Source organism: Anthonomus grandis, chromosome 12 (assembly GCF_022605725.1).
Source record: "Anthonomus grandis grandis chromosome 12, icAntGran1.3, whole genome shotgun sequence".
Classification (NCBI taxonomy): domain Eukaryota; kingdom Metazoa; phylum Arthropoda; class Insecta; order Coleoptera; family Curculionidae; genus Anthonomus; species Anthonomus grandis.
This window is the reverse complement of record NC_065557.1, coordinates 24,517,712-24,534,797: the sequence shown is the minus strand read 5'-3', so window position 1 is coordinate 24,534,797 and position 17,086 is coordinate 24,517,712. Positions and strand designations below refer to the sequence as shown.

At 29.9% G+C, this 17,086-nt stretch overlaps 1 long non-coding RNA gene across 1 annotated transcript; it reads right to left on the bottom strand.

The window, feature by feature from the left end:
* Positions 1–215: 215 nt before the first annotated feature.
* Positions 216–3,239, bottom strand: LOC126743116 (uncharacterized). The gene is made up of 2 exons (XR_007662782.1): positions 3,176–3,239; positions 216–623 (listed from the first exon to the last, which is right to left on the bottom strand). It is a non-coding gene; the product is annotated as an uncharacterized LOC126743116 (long non-coding RNA).
* Positions 3,240–17,086: the final 13,847 nt, after the last annotated feature.

Below are 17,086 nucleotides of genomic sequence, written 5' to 3'. Positions count from 1 at the left end.
AATAGGTTTAAATATAAATTTATTTTTTTAGCTTAAATAAATTAATTTATATTGGAGGACTCGAAAGCTAGAACAATTTTATTAATTCTGTTACTTTGAAAGTGTAAAAAAAAAGTATATAAAAGCCACAAAAATTCACCATTGTGTAAGTAAAAGATAAACCTATTTTTTGTAATAATGTTATTAATATTAAGCCATAAATAATAAGCCAAAAATATTTAAAATAAGTTCTTTATTCATCTTGAAGTTTTGATATAAACTGTACATTTTATTGACACTAAAGAATAATTTTATTACATAATAGCTTACTTTTAAAATTTTATTACAACAAATTAAATAATTAAATAAGTGCTAAATTAAATATTTATTCTTAAATTTATGACAAAAGCTACATGGGTACTGGGGTATTTTATGGTTAAAGGATAGGGTGAAAAGAAAGACCCAAAGCAGTTCTATTCTTCCTCGTTGGTCTCCGGTTTCCAGATTGGATGAAAGTTAGTTTGGTATGATGAAGTTCCAGATATGTCCAGTTGTTTGATGGTGTCCTCGATTCTTTGAGTCTGTTGTGGTGTCCCAGGCTCCCAGATAAGTCGTTTTTTTGTAAATTTGGTGCAGCCTAAATGCTGAAAATAAATTGGTTAATAGTATATTGTATACCTAGTAGGAAAAGCTTAACATTCCCGGGCGATCGTAAAAATTGCCAGTCGAGGCGCAAGCCGAGACTGGCAATACGGAGTCCGGAAATGTGGCTTTTCTTACGAGGTCTACATACTATTTTTCCGAAAATCGGGAATCACTAAAATTACGGTAAATTATTACTAATCATGTTAAAAATTTTAAATCAACATTATTTTTTTTCCCTTAAATAAAAGAAGCCATGAAACATTGTTTTGTAACTACGGAAACGAAGTACATAATTTTAAATTGTCAAACTTGACGAGTGAAAAGTTTATTTGTGGCGTCTTTCCAAAGTGTTGATTTTTTAACGTTTTAAAAAGCCAAAGTAACGTGTAAAATGATGAGTGATGATGACTGTTCCATTTCTGAAACCCTCCCAGAACTCACGGAGGCAGTGAATGCTGCATCATTGGAATTGTTACCAGTAAAATCTAGAAATAAGTATAACTATGTATACAACCGCTTCATGGACTACCGTACGAATAAAAATGTAACTTCTTTTTTGGAAAATGTTGTAATGGCATACTTCTTGGAGCTTGGTTTCAAGATGACTTCTTCAACTTTATGGGCCAATTGTTCAATGCTGAAGGCAACCCTTGCAATTAGACATGATGTGGATATATCTGAATATTCAAAACTTCGGGCATTCCTGAAACAAGCACATGCCTATAAGCCAAAAAAATCCAAGATTTTAACTAAAGAAAAAATAAACAAATTTATTCAGGAAGCTCCAGATAAGGAATATTTAATGATTAAGGTAACTTACAAAACTTCAAATTATATTTGGATTCTTTACATGCTTATTTATTGTTGTAGGTAGCTGTAATATTTGGAATTTCCGGAGCTTGCAGAATGGACGTTAGTTAATGGACGCTGGTTAAAATGACTGTACAAGATATACAAGACCTACTATCTAAACTTTTAGTTACCATACTGGATTCAAAAACCAATACATCAAGATCATTTATAGTAATAGTTATTGTCATACAAATAAAATTATTAGTTTGGAAAATATTCAACAAAACAATGCTATTAGTTCCCAAGTTCTTCCAGTTTTCAATACTTGTACTAATTGTCAAATAACAGTAAATATAACAAATAATAAGTAATAATTTTAAAATATAATGTTAACCTTGTTTGTGCTGAAAGTTTTAAAAATAAAATTGTTTAGGAAAAAGCCTGTTCGCATTTATGTTCTAAGGTTTACTGTATGGAAATAACATTTCCTTACAGTACAGAAATGAATATTTCCTTACTGTTATTTTCGGTTGCCAGGCAACAATCAAGTTGGAGGAAATATTGACTTTTTCTTTCAAATATGTTGTTAAAAATGTTATTATTTCTTATCGATTTTCGGAAATATATATTTTTTTTGTAATTTAAATTAAGGCTAAATTGAAAACTTACCTATTTTTACTTACCGTGTCCAAAGTGTAATTTTTGTAGGTATTTATTTTATTCAAAAGTAGGGCTTAAAATATTACTTATCGACACAAAAAGTGTGATAATACAGTTTTTTTATTTTTTATATCGGCAGAAGTGTAAACCAAATTGTGACCACAATAAGGTGGGTTTATCTTCGTTGTATTTTTTTTATAAGCTTTATTAAGTAATATTATGGTATAATAGCCCGTTTTTTAGTAGTGTTGATATTTTCATAACCTTACGGTTATTCCCCCAATTAAAGTTATATAATTAACAACCTAAATTTGAATTAAATTTACCTGTCATTTGAAAATAAATTTTAAAGCTTTTATTTGACCCTAATTTCCAGAGGCAGAGCTTTTACAGGACTTATAATTCGTAAATACTTGGGTCTTTATTATATGCAGTAGTTTTTATAGTAAGTATTGTGTGGTCTTTTACTTAAATTCTATAGGGGTGTTTTAAGGGTAATTTGGTCACTGGCGCCCCTGAGCTTTATTTTATTTACTTCCTTTGTTTTAAAGAACTTGCACGACCACTCTCCGCGAGATAGGCTAGCCCAGCACTCTTTTCTTGTCCACCCTTTTATATTGCATTTTATGTTGACCTATGGTTAAATATATGGGTGGCAAATCAAAATGCTACATTTACCCGCTTCCTTAAAAGAAAAAAAGAAACAATATTAAGAATATATTTGGAGAACTATTGTACTCCAAAAATAAAAATATAAGTACGTGTATTATTTACCTGTATACAAATCTGTGAGACATGATAAGAATTTCTTTCGTAAGTCCCCCTGATAATCCGACTTTGGTCGAGACTACATTAGCATAAAAAAATGTACTTAGTATGAGCACTTGGGTGTGTATATCCGTGTATAATTTTATTAAGGGAAATAAGACCTTAAATAATCTTTGCGTACAACTTTAAAGTTGACTGTATTTAATTTAGGAGAAGCCGATTCTTAATATTTATTCTGAATGATTAGTATCTCCCCTTACCGCATTTAATGAATCTAAAGAAATAAACGGTAAAATATCTAATGGAAGAAAAGGAAGAAACTCTGACTTACCACTATTGCAGGAGACGTGTCAGGCAAAAAAAACACTATATTATATCGGTACCGGTACTATTCGATTTATATACTGTACTGCACTGCTCAAATCCTTACTCAGCCAATCCATATTCTCACCTTCTTGACTTTCTTATGTGTAGGTGCGCAGAATAGGTTTATGCGCGTGTATGAACATTATACTTGCAGGGATTGTAGGTTGTGTGAAAGGGGGAATTTAGTAGAAGTAATCAGGGAATTAAGAAAGTCAGAGGTATGGTGTAATATATAAGTGTTAAAATAATTTAAATTACGCAAAACAGAATTCAGTGCAAATAGCATCGGAGCCATAAAAAAAAGAAAAAACATAAAATAATACAATTTTATGCAATAATTAACTGGTTTGTGATTAGTCAGAAACCCATTAAATTGGTAACAAAAAAATGAAAAATCTTAATAATATAAAAGCAGCGGGGACGCACCAGTACTCATCACAGAGTTTTGTGATAAAAATTGGAAAACAATTTTATCTTATAATAAGAAATAGACTGAATGCAGTATTGGTTATCTGACATTAGATGACACTAAAAGCAAATAGATATATAAAAATAAGAATCAATGTAATTCATACTTATAAATCTAAAAAAAAACAGGTCAAGAATATGACCCTAACCAGTCAAAATTGACATTGGGCTGATAACCAGTAGGTTATAACAACCTAGAAAATATGGTCTTAAAAAAAATATTCAAAACTGACATAAAGTGCATAACCATTTACAGGTTATAACGCAAAAAGAAAGTATGACAAAGGCAAATATTGATATAAAAATTAAAAAAAAAGCTAGATATTACTTGATGATGCCAATGACATAGGACACAGGAATAAAGTAAGTCTGAATTTTAAGTCTTAAATCTGATGTTAAATGAATAGGTTTTACTAATGTTTAAGAAAGATTTAGAGGTGAATTGATTACCATTGTCACAAATAAGCAAATATGGATGATCATGAAATAAAAGCACTCTATCCTATAAAACTTGTTCTATATATTGACACTTGGGACTTTAAGGAAAAATCATAGTGTACTTTAAAAAAACCAACAAGAAACAGCAAAAATCCACTTATTGTTTTTTATAATGAGAAAATGGACCTATAAGATCAACAGCCATAATCTGATACGGATAAGAAGCATTTTTCTCTTTTCCCATCAAATCCATGGTAACAGTATTATTAGTTTTTTGAGCACCGTAAATCAAATGTCACCATACATATTTTAATACATCCTGGCTTCCTCCTGAATTCGACTGACAGTCTGCGAATATTTAAAATGTCCACTTATTGGAGGACTGTGGCAAGAATCAATTACTTCTGCCCGTTGAGGCTTAGAAACAAAGGTTTTTTATTCTCAGAAATTAATTTTCATAGGAAGACGAATAGGGATAAATTTATAAACAAAATAATTTTTAACATGTCATTTATAATCAGGAACAATATTTTAAGAACCTTTTTAAGTCGAATTAAGTCGAAAGTGTGCTACCTTATGCGAATGAACCAATAAGTCAACTGTAGTATAATAATAGAGGCTTTAAGTTATGTAATATTATTTAGAATTAAGTTTATAATATAGTAGGTTATTTAGCATATAGTAGGTACCTACATACGTAATATTTTAAGTTACTATATTTACATATATTAGTCAATAGCTTAGTCAGGGTTCATGCCAGTTCATATGCAGAATTATGTCAAATAATGTAAAAAGACTTATTTTAGACACGAGAGAAACAAGTCGTTTTAATAAAATATAATGAAACATACCGTTCACACAACTTACCAATAGGCTTTTTTAAAGAACTCAGCCATAGTAAGTTATAGTGGTCGCTAATGACAGTGAATTAAATACCTTCCTAGATACCTTAGATATAATACCTTAGATACCAAGAACAAAGACCAACAAATCGCTTAATTTCAGTTGTGTTTTTTGGACGAAGATAATTGACCATGGCTAAAACTTTGTCCTACAACACGTACCTAAGAAAATTTTCTTTTATCATTCACATTGTGTTTAGTACGCATTAACCAAATTTTCAACTCATAATCAAGCTCATACTCCATTAAATGATTGGGTTGAAAATGATACACTGCATTTTACAGAATAATTATAATATTCGCAAAATAAAAAAAGTGCATCTAAAGTAATATACGAACCGAATGATATTATTACTGAAATGAATTCTCGAGTATTAGTGTCATGTACGAACCGTAGCTCTCGTCTCTATCTATATAGTCTCTTTCTATCTCCACTACTGTACCTCCTTCTCAACTACCGTTCATCTCGTCCGATCACAATTTTCGAAACGCATTCGCCAGCTTACTCTCTAACTCAAGCGTACGTAAAGAAGTTTTACTTCAAAAAGGTTGTTTTATAATGAAAGTGATGTCTCTCTCAATGAAATTAAACCAAATATTGACTTTAATCAGACTAAATCATATCGAGGTCCCAATGAGAATAAAGACAATTAAATAGAAGCTATCTTAAAATACTAAAGTATTATTTATTTATTTGGATTGAAAAAGAAAAATTGGAATAAAGCAAAAAAAAATTATAAAACACGTCAAAGTTCATTCATTTAAATTGTATCTAAATTTTGCATTGTCTTCAAGTTGTAAATTTTTCGGTCTGGCAATATCTATAATAGACTGAGATCCCAGGCCCCCCAGACTTTACTTATTTTTTCCTGCTCGAAATTTTCCGAATATGTACTGTAATATATGCCTAAGCACACATGCATCCCGCTAGCTTGGGTACGAGGCCCTTTACCTAGGTAAGAAAGGGACGTAAAAATATGACATTCCTTACTTAAATTCTTCCTGCTGGTTTTTGGATATTTTTTGCAAAATAGTGTAAATAATCACTATCCAATATTGCCAGACACTTCCTGTCGGCGGTAACTTTCGCCAGACGCTTTAAAGTTGCACTAAAATTATTTGTACCTTACTTATTTTCTTACTTTTAATTTTTATATATGACATTCAGGGGGCTATTTTAATAACTTTTGTATGCAGTCAGACCAACCCCATGGGACAATCATCCCTCCAGACACCATTACCGTTATGCTGTGTGTGTAAGTGCGACAGCATTATCCATGCGCTTAAATGCGAGCAAGATAGTCGGGTATATGAGATCGCGTCATGAAATTAAAGTGGTTAATGGTTGTGATGAATATTAAAACAATCATTTAGCATTATTTCCATAAAAATTTAATTAATTGCAGTATAATAAATTTCGTGAAATCATTACTAGAAGATTTCAATATTCAATGAAATAAAAAAAAACATCTAATTTTCGACCTGATTGTCTCATTCATGGCAAAGAAATGATCGAAGTCAAAAGGTTTAAATTCTTGTCAATAATAATAAAAAGTTTTTAAAATCTACTTAAATATTAATTTTATATTTTTAATACTCGTCAACAAACTCAATACACATCAAAGTATATATATATACACATATATATATATATACTGAAACGATAATAATAATCATAATATATATAATAATAATAATAATAAACAAAAAATAATCAGTATAAAAATATTTTTTATTCATATTTTATTGACATTTAATATTCGCTGTCAGCTTTGTTATATTAGATATTTAAGATATTTGGTAACTGTACAGGATGGCTAAACATCCAAATCGTATCAGTTGAATTGTATAATGGCAGATTAACGGGTTTTTTTGGATATGAAACTTCTTCTAAAGCTATAGCTTCAAGAGTTCTACGTCTCCTTTTTTTCGGGTTTAAGTCTTCTTTACAATTGACAGAAGATATATGATCCCAACAGTATCATTAAGCGTATCCTTGCACTTTTTTTGTTTCCACGAACCGATGAAAATTATGTTTTTATTGCGTAGCTTCTGTTTCTAGCTCTTCAGTTGCTGGAGAGCTAGAAACAGAAGCTTCCTAAAATAATATGTTTTGACATTTTAACATGTCCATGACGTACACTGTATATAACATCTTCACAAAAAGATTTAACGTGACGAATGCATTTTGGATTTTCTTCTTGCTTTCGACTGTTCCCTGCTAATAAAGTGGAATAAAATTCTAATAAATTTTCAGGCACTGATGCTTTTCCTATTAGTAAATCTTGTTAAAATAAAATAAGTTAAAATCTATAATAAAATAAAGTTAAAATCTTTGCTAATATTCTTTTAGGTAATTTTTTTTCTCAATTTGATTAATTGATTTTCTTAACAGTAAAGCAGCTTTTAATAAAATGTTTTCATCTTTTATATATTTAGCTGATTCTTCATCAATGCGTAGTACACTTTTTGGAGTTAGTATTTTTTTATTTTACAGGGACAGAAATTTTATTTCTTTACCGAATTCTTTAACTATTTTCATTTCTTTCAGAGCTTCTAATACATGAGGTGTAAAATTCTCTATTTTTCCTGCTGCAAATTCAAATTCAAATTCAAATTCAAATTCAAATTCAAATTCAAATTCAAATTCAAATTCAAATTCAAATTCAAATTCAAATTCAAATTCAAATTCAAATTCAAATTCAAATTCAAATTCAAATTCAAATTCAAATTCAAATTCAAATTCAAATTCAAATTCAAATTCAAATTCAAATTCAAATTCAAATTCAAATTCAAATTCAAATTCAAATTCAAATTCAAATTCAAATTCAAATTCAAATTCAAATTCAAATTCAAATTCAAATTCAAATTCAAATTCAAATTCAAATTCAAATTCAAATTCAAATTCAAATTCAAATTCAAATTCAAATTCAAATTCAAATTCAAATTCAAATTCAAATTCAAATTCAAATTCAAATTCAAATTCAAATTCAAATTCAAATTCAAATTCAAATTCAAATTCAAATTCAAATTCAAATTCAAATTCAAATTCAAATTCAAATTCAAATTCAAATTCAAATTCAAATTCAAATTCAAATTCAAATTCAAATTCAAATTCAAATTCAAATAATTTATTAATCATTTTGGTTATATTATAACAATTTTTTTATTTTTTTTTTAACTTAATTATATTCAATAATAATAGTTAACAGTCATTGTTTTTAACATACACCTAGATGTTGTAACATCTGTTTGTGTATGCTGAGAAATCACAAAATTTTAGTAATAATATAAAATATAACTAACCATAATCTACAACTAAACAAAAATTCTCCAATAAAGTTTCCCTTCCCAAAACTATTTAAAAAAATTAAATTTATCTATATTTGAATAAATAAATTTTCTACAGATCTTACTAAAGTTTTTAATATTATTTATATTTTGTAAGCTGTTTGGTAAGATGTTATAAAATTTCGGGGACAAGTATCCTAAAAATCTATTGCCCTATAGTTTTTTTTATGTTTGGTATTTTTAGATGTCTGTTTATATTATTTCGGGTTGTGTAGGAATGACTAACATAATTCTTGATTTTTTCTGATTTATGTGTATAAATGCATGTTGACAATATGTAAATTGAGCGTATATTAAAAATTTCTTCAGAATATAATTGTTGTGTAGGAAATCTTTTTTGTTTTTTGTATATAACTTTTAAAATAAAGTTTTGTACTACATTAAGTTGTTTTAAACAATTCTTGTATAGACCTCCCCAGACAATCACCCCATACCTTAACAAGGACTCAACCAAGGATTTATAAATTAAAATTAGTAGTTTTTCATTTAAAATATTTCTCAAAATATGAAATCGATAAATAAGTTTACGGATGTTTTGTGTTAATTTTAGAATGTGTTGGTCTCATTTTAAATGTTTATCCACAATGATACCCAGATATTTAGTAAATGAAACTTCCTTGATATCAATTAATTCAAGTTTAATTTGTTGAAAGCTGGGGCGATTAGCAGCTGTTATAGAAAATGCAATATAGTTTGTTTTTTGACTATTGAGACTTAATTTAAAAGAATCCAGGCAGTTCTTGACTGTTGCTAGACCAAGTTCTGCAGTTTTTTTTGTGTCTCCCCAAGAAATTCCGTGAAACACCGCAACCGTGTCATCTGCATATGATATCAGTGACCCGTCATGAATTTTAAGATTGGTAAGAGCGTTAATATAAGTTATAAAAAGTAGTATAGGTCCAATAACTGTTCCTTGTGGAATTCCAATTTTTATATAAGATGGTTCACTAATCTCATTATTTATTTTTAAAGACTGTTTTCTGTCCCCCAAGTAACTTTCAAAGACCCTTGACACTGGACCTCTAATACCACAAGATCTTAAAGTATCTAGCAAAAGCTCATGCGGTACAGTGTCAAAGGCCCTTGCTAGGTCCAGAAACACTGCCAAACACTTTCTATCACCATCAAAAGCCTGATTCACTCGCTTTGTTAATTCGCAGACAGCATCGGATGTGCTGAGCCCCCCAATGAAACCAAACTGATTTTGTGTTAATACGTTATTTTTTTGTAAATAGTCAATAAGTCTATCTTTCAAACATTTTTCGAAGAGCTTGGAAAAATTATTGATCACACTTATAGGACGATAGTTACCTATTTCACATTTATCACCTGATTTATATATTGGAGTGATTATTGATACTTTAAATTGAGTAGGTACTGTTCCTGTTTTAAATATTAGGTTGATAATGTGAACCAATGGTTCAATAAGGTAAATATGAAATTTTTTTATAAATTTTGAGCTAGTAGTATCTATCCCAGGCGCGGAATTGTTTTTTAACGAAAAAATATGTTTAATTATTTCATTCCTATTAGTTGGTTTTAGAAACATTGAAGATACACTGTTATTATTAATTTTGAATTGTTTTTTTGGTTTTTTTATTTGGTTTTGCATATTTACTCCTACGTTTATAAAATACTGATTACAAAAGTTTGCCATGTCTTTGTTATTTGAAAATTCTTTGTTATTATTTTTTATTTTTATTATGTCATTTCCTTTAGTAGTAATTTGATTTGTAACCTCATTTATAACTTTATACATTTTGCTCATATTATTCTTAGATTCCTCAATTTTTGTTTTATAATAGTCATTTTTACATTTATTTATTATTTTACCCAATGAGTTTCTGTATGTTTTATATTGTTGTTCTTTTTCTAAACTATAATTTTTTTTCAATTTTCTTTTCATTTTGTCCCTATTTTTTATTGAACATATAATAGCAGCAGTTATCCAAGGTTTTATTTTTTTAATTATTTTTTGTTTTAATATTTTTGTCTCTTCAGAGCTTTGTATAATATGTTCGACAACATTATAAAAAATGTTGGTTGCAATTTCGACATCATTAATATTTAAGATAGTGTTTTCCCAATTTTGTTTTATAAGTAAATCTTTTGCCTTCTCATTGTTTAATATTTTTATAGTTTTAATTTTTATATTATTGGAAACATTACCTGCCCGAACCTCGTCTCTAGCAAAATTAAGCAACACAGGATAGTGATCGGTGACGTCAGTTTCCAAAATAAAAGAAAGATGTTTATTTTTGTTTTCCAAAAATTTTTTTTTAAGGAAAATGTAGTCAATACAGGTCCTTGATGTTAATGTGACCCGTGTAGGACCAGTTATAAGGGAGTAGAATCCGTAAGACATCAAGAGAGCTAGGTAGTTATTTGTATCAGCTGAATTTTCAGATAGAGTGTTTATGTTTATATCTCCCAGAAGTATTTCTGTTTGCTGATTACATTCACGTAATAAATAATTTTCCAGGTCATCGAGAAAAGACGATACTACCGTCGAAGGAGGTCTATATATACACGTTATGCCATATTGTATATCAGTTATAGCTAAAGTTATCCTAATCAAAGTAATTCCCGACCTAATTAGTTTTATATTTTCTACTTTGTTTATGTTTAAATTATTTTTTATATAAACAACCACCCCATCATTCTGGTTACAGTCTCCCCCATTATAATACATTTTAAAGCCCTCTATATTAAATTCATTACCAACCAATTGTCATGTTTCACCCAAAACAATAATGTCGCAGGATATTAAATTATATGTTTGTAGAAAAACTATCATTTGATCAAAGTTTTTTTTTTTAACTTCTTATGTTAAAATGAATGATATTTAAGAGTTTGGAACCTATGTTAATTTTTTTGCTTACATAATCACAGTCCGTACTTTGTTGATCCGCATTATCTAAAACGTCCAGTTCTTGTAGCACTTCTACCTCTTGCCTATTATTTGCCATAACTTCCATTATAGTCAATTTTGTTTTTCAAAAGCGTGATTTGATGTTCAAAAGACGGACAAGTTTTGTCGTTTGCGGCATGATTTATATTGTGCTCCAAATTAAACTTTGCGTTTGCATGAATACAATTGATGCATTTTTTTTGGTTTTTTGGGCACTCCTTAACTGCGTGTTTCTCCGAACAATACTCACAAAAGACCTCATTCGGACATTCCGTATTTTTGTGAAAAAATCCTTGGCATTTAAAACATCTGGGCACACTTATATCTTCAAATACTGGGTAACGCTGCCATCCTATATATAGTTTCTTTACTGCAATTAACTTATGAAATAATTTGGCTGAACAATTTCCGTAGATAGTATAAGAATCTCTTTTTTTATTGAGTTTAAAGAAAGTTATTTCTAGGTGGTCCATTGCTTCAATAAAATGATTTTGTTCCCGGAGTCTGGCCTCTACAAATTCACTATTTAAATCGTCTTTATCATTTATTTTATAGTCAATTATCTTGAAGCGGGGATTTCTTAGTTTTGTCACCTCTATGTTGTAGCCATTCAATTTTTCTTCTGCTTCCTTTTTAAGTATATCTATATTATTTTTTCCCTGGCATTTAACTAGAATATAGCCGTTTTTTGTATTTTTAATACTATTTACACTAATCTTTAATTCGGCAGGATTTATTTCTCAAGTCTTCCTTTATTTTTTCAATGTTCTGGTGTTTTTTTGGCCTAATAATAAGGCTAGGAATATTTGTTTGTTTTTGATGATTTATTGGCTTTTTAAGGATATCACTGTATTGTAAGGAATTTAATACATGAGCTTCACTTTTACCGGATTCAAGACTTTCTATTTTTTGTTGTAGTAGGGCAATTATTTCTTCTTTGCTTTCTATTATTTTATTTTTATCCTCTATGGTTCCTTGAAGAAGTTTGTGAGGTTTAAATCTTTGACATTCAGTGCAATCAAATCTTAAAATTCTCTCACCTTTTAGTTCTAGGACTTTCACTTCCAATGCTGACAAATTCCCACAATTCTTACATATTCCTTTTCTGCATGTGTCACATTGGAAAAGTGGTTTAATTTTAGTTTTACACACATCACACTCCATTTTTAATGAGCTTTTTATTTTTCGTAAAGTTCATTAGTAAAAATTGCTAGGCGCGGCAACACCAACAAGCTAAACTAATTTTTAAATTGATATTCCTTTATTTTTGTTTGCAGTTGAGCCCACTGTAAATAGGGACATTAAGGGACCTAATTTTTCAGGCTATTCTCAGTTGTGATTGTCTGGAACGGCAACACTGTTACTCTATAATTGTACTAGAAATTGTACAATTACAACTCAACTGAACAACCACAATAATACAGTCCGAAAACAGGCCCAGGAGCCTAGCAGAAACACCTGCATACCATATTTATCTGGGCAATCCGGTCAAAAATGGAAAGAATTTTAGCACGATACACACCTTAACTGGCCATCAAGCTTCTTTTGTGAATATTAAAGAGCACAAATGCACAATTTGCTTATCAACACGTCCACTAAAACTGCCGACTTTCAAATTTCCAATGATGTAATACTCAGACATTAAAACTTACTGTGAGCGCAGGAAAAGCACAAAATATGGAGAGCAAAATATATGTGTTCAAAACATTAGGAAATTCTTCAAAACAATCAATTCATCATCATCTTCTTCAATCAACTGCATATAATACTTATATAGATAGGCATCATCCTATACCGATAACATTCTCTCTGATAAAGGCACACATATCATCAAAACCAATTTTATGTTGCTCGCGTACATCATGTCAAGGACTTTCATTTTTTTTTAGTAAGTGACATTTTATAAAGAAAATCCAATTTACAAATTTTATGATAACAGACATTAGAATGTGGATAAATATTTAGTTTGTTAATTAACTTATTTCAATCTTCAGTTCCTTCTTTTACTTTATTTAAAAAATAGTTTTTGTCAGAGCGAAGTAGTGCTAATCTTTTTGATTTTTTTGGTCTGTTGATCACAAATTATCCAGATGGTATTTTTTTTATCAAGATTTACTTCACGTTAAATCGAAAAATTATCTTCAGAGGTTGAATTTACATCATCTAACAGTAAATTTTTGTCATTAACTGATTCTTGAAACTGTAAGTATAATAGCTGGCTCAGATATTATAATGGGATCAGATGTTGCAGATAAAAAACTTGAAGATTCTGGTAAAATAGATGTTGAAGTCAAAGGTTATAGAAAAGATGAATGTGATTAAATACACTGTGTAGCTAAATTGGGTACCGATGATGATGTTATACATACATTCTCTGCTGTAGTATCTAACGACTTGCTTGTTGAAGCATTAGATTCAGCTATAGTTTTTGATTTGTGACGTAATATTTGATTGACGAGTAATATTTTTTCATAAAGCTAGTGAATGATTTGTAACGTTGCCTGTGGTAACAACTTTCAAATAATTCATCTGGCAAAATAACATCATTATATTTAAGGTTATATTCCTTCCTACGTTTTAAATATTGTTTAGACTTTTTTAATATTTCGTCAGTAAACAATATTAAATTCACATCAGTTTTAGAACAAAAAACACATTTTAATAATTCAGCCATGATATTTTGTTGAACACTGCAAATAATTTTATTATGTTCACACACTGCACGTTGTAAATACACAATAAGAATCATTTATTATAATAAACAAAACTGCGTCAAAAGCACAAAACACAAAAATATAGAGAAGTGGTGGTTGTATACAAACTGAAAGAAATTCTTCTGACAAATCGGCTAGCGTCCCCTCGCTTGGCAAAAAAAACTGTTGTAACTAATTTGACAGTTTGACGTACTTTAATTTCATGAAGCCATCTCATATATCCGACTAACTATCTCGCTGGCATTTAAGTGCATGGATAATGCTGTCGCGCTTATACACACAGCATAACGTTAATGGTATCTGGGGGGATGATTGGCCCATGGGGTTGGTCTGGCTGCATACAAAAGTTATTAAAATAGTCCCCTGAATGTCATACATAAAAATTAAAAGTAAGATACAACTAATTTTAGTGCAACTTTAAAATATTTGGCAGAAGTTACCCCCGACAGGAAGTACCTGGCAATATTGGATAATGATTTTTTTCACTATTTTGTAAAACATCCAAAGACCAGCAAGAAGAATTTAAGTAAGGAAAGTCATATTTTTACATTCCTTCCTTACCTGTTACATGTAAAAAGGCCTCGTACCCAAGCTAGCGAATAAGCATGTGTCCTTAGACATATATTACTAAACAAATTCTGAAAATTTCAAGCGGGAGAAAATAAGTAACGTCTGAGGGGCCTGTTATTTTGGTCTATAATGGATTTTAGAACTTTTCAGTTTCTATCTTATTATTTGACAATCTCGTTATTGTGTTGTGCGTTTAAATTATTGTGTTGTGCGCTTATTCAAGTGTATTAAGATAATGTCAGACACTAATATTACTTGTAAAGACTGTAACACAAAATTTGTTAAAACTTCCAACTTACGGACTCATGTAAAGAGGAAACATCCAGGTAATATAATCATCACACAGTAAATCACAGTCTTAAACATAACCTATTTACATAAGAAAGTTGCCGAAGTTGGTAATTTTCATCTTTTATTTGACTAAAAATTGTGAGTATGATTATGATTACAAGTATGTAAATTGTTATACATATAAACCTGGCTTAAATTAAAAATAATCATAAATAAATGTTATTACATATGAAAAGTCAGCATATTTCAAAAAATATAAACTGCTCCTTATGTGACTATAAAGATGTATTGTCAATGGATATGAAGAAACTCTATGAAACCAATCACTCAATTATAATGGACACAGAATCTTATCTTTTTGACTCTGAGGAGACATTTCAAGCCTGGAAAAGTAACATTGACAAGGAGAGTTTTGCTTCCTTCGTTAAAATGCAAGGATCAAAGCGAGGTGAAAATTAGATGAAAACCAATTATACATGGCACAGGTCAGGAAACATTAGGCAGCGGGGAAATAACCATCGAGAAATTAAAACACAGGGAAGCAATAAAATAAATGCCTACTGCCCGGCTGCTATGAATGTGGTGATAAAAGAAAAAAAATGGACAGTAGATTTTTGTAAAACTCATGTGAGGCATAGGCAGGAATAGGATATAGGACATCTATTTCTTACACAGCAAAAACGACAAATTATAGCTGCTAAAATTCCTTTACAAGGTATCTTAGATGAAGTAAGGGATTCTGTTGTAAACTGTCAGCTTGAACGACTCCATCTTTTAACGAAAAAAGATCTATATAATAGTGAAAAGGCTTTTAATTTAAGTGGATCTTCAGTTCGGCATAAAAATGACGCTATTAGCGTTGATGCTTGGGTGCAAGAGCCGAAAGCTAGTGATTCCTGTATGTTTTATAAGCCTCAAGATAGCACTCTTAGTGAATATCCTGATCTAAAATCTGAAGAATTTGTATTAATAATAATTACAGAAGCACAGAAAGAGTTACTGTTAAGGTATATTATCTTTAGTTTAATGGCACAGTAATACAATTTTTTATAAACCTTCTTTGTTGTAATAGGTTTGGTGATCATTGCGTGTGTTATTGTTATTGTTATCTTAGGGAAGGATATCATGATGCCTTTTTAATATCCAGAGAAGCGATGTGAACATTATGGAGATTTTTTTTCTTGTGTTGAAGAGAAAATTGGAGAAAAAATTAGGCCACAAGTTTTTATGTCGGACATGGTAGAGGCATATTATAATGCCTGGAAGAAAGTCATGCATCCTGCTCAATTTAGGTAGTTATATTTGTTTACTTAATGTTTTTAGTCTAACAAAAAATATACATTTTTATGTGCCCACTTTTATCAGACTATATTGCACATGGCATATTGACAGAGCATGGCGAAAGAATTTGGAGAAAATTCCGGACAAGGAGAAAAAAGTTAGATTATGCTGTCAGTTTAAATTTATATACCCTTTGTGTCTACATTTTTTTTAGGTTATTATCTATAAGATGCTGCGAATGTTGTTGCAAGTGAGAGAAACAAATACATTTAAAGAACTTTTAAATGTATTTTAATTTTTTAAATTTTTTAAATTTTTTGAATATTGCCAAGAAAGTCCAAGTACTTTGGAGTTCTATACATACTTCAAACAACATTATGGAAGTAATACTGAGTAATGGGCCTATTGTTTTCGATTAGATAGTGGTCTCAATACTAATATGCATATTGAGAGAATGCATAGAACCCTTAAGTATCTTTATTTAAATGGAAAATTTGTGAAAAGGCTGGACAAAGCCATAGGAGCAATTTTAAAATTTGTTCGGGACAAAACTTTTGAAAGGCTTATAGTAGTGCATAAGGGAAAAGTCTGTACCAAATTATCTGACCTAAGGAAAAGGCATAAAGTTAGTGAGACGTTTCAAACAAATCAAGTTGTCAGAATTGATACTGGCTGGATGGTTCCATCGACTTCCAGCAATGAATTGTATATTGTAGAGGAACTGCAGTTAGATTGTACTTGCAAACTCACATGCAATGAATGCAATGCGTGCATTCATCGCTACACATGTTCCTGCATGGATTGCAGCATAAAATGGAATATGTGTAAACATATTCATTTAGTTTGCAGATTTTCAAAGCTTAATCCTGATTTCAATGATCCTAATGAAGCTACAGAGGTTTTATCTGGTAAGTATTAGTACATTTTTTGGAATATCCAAATATCTAATA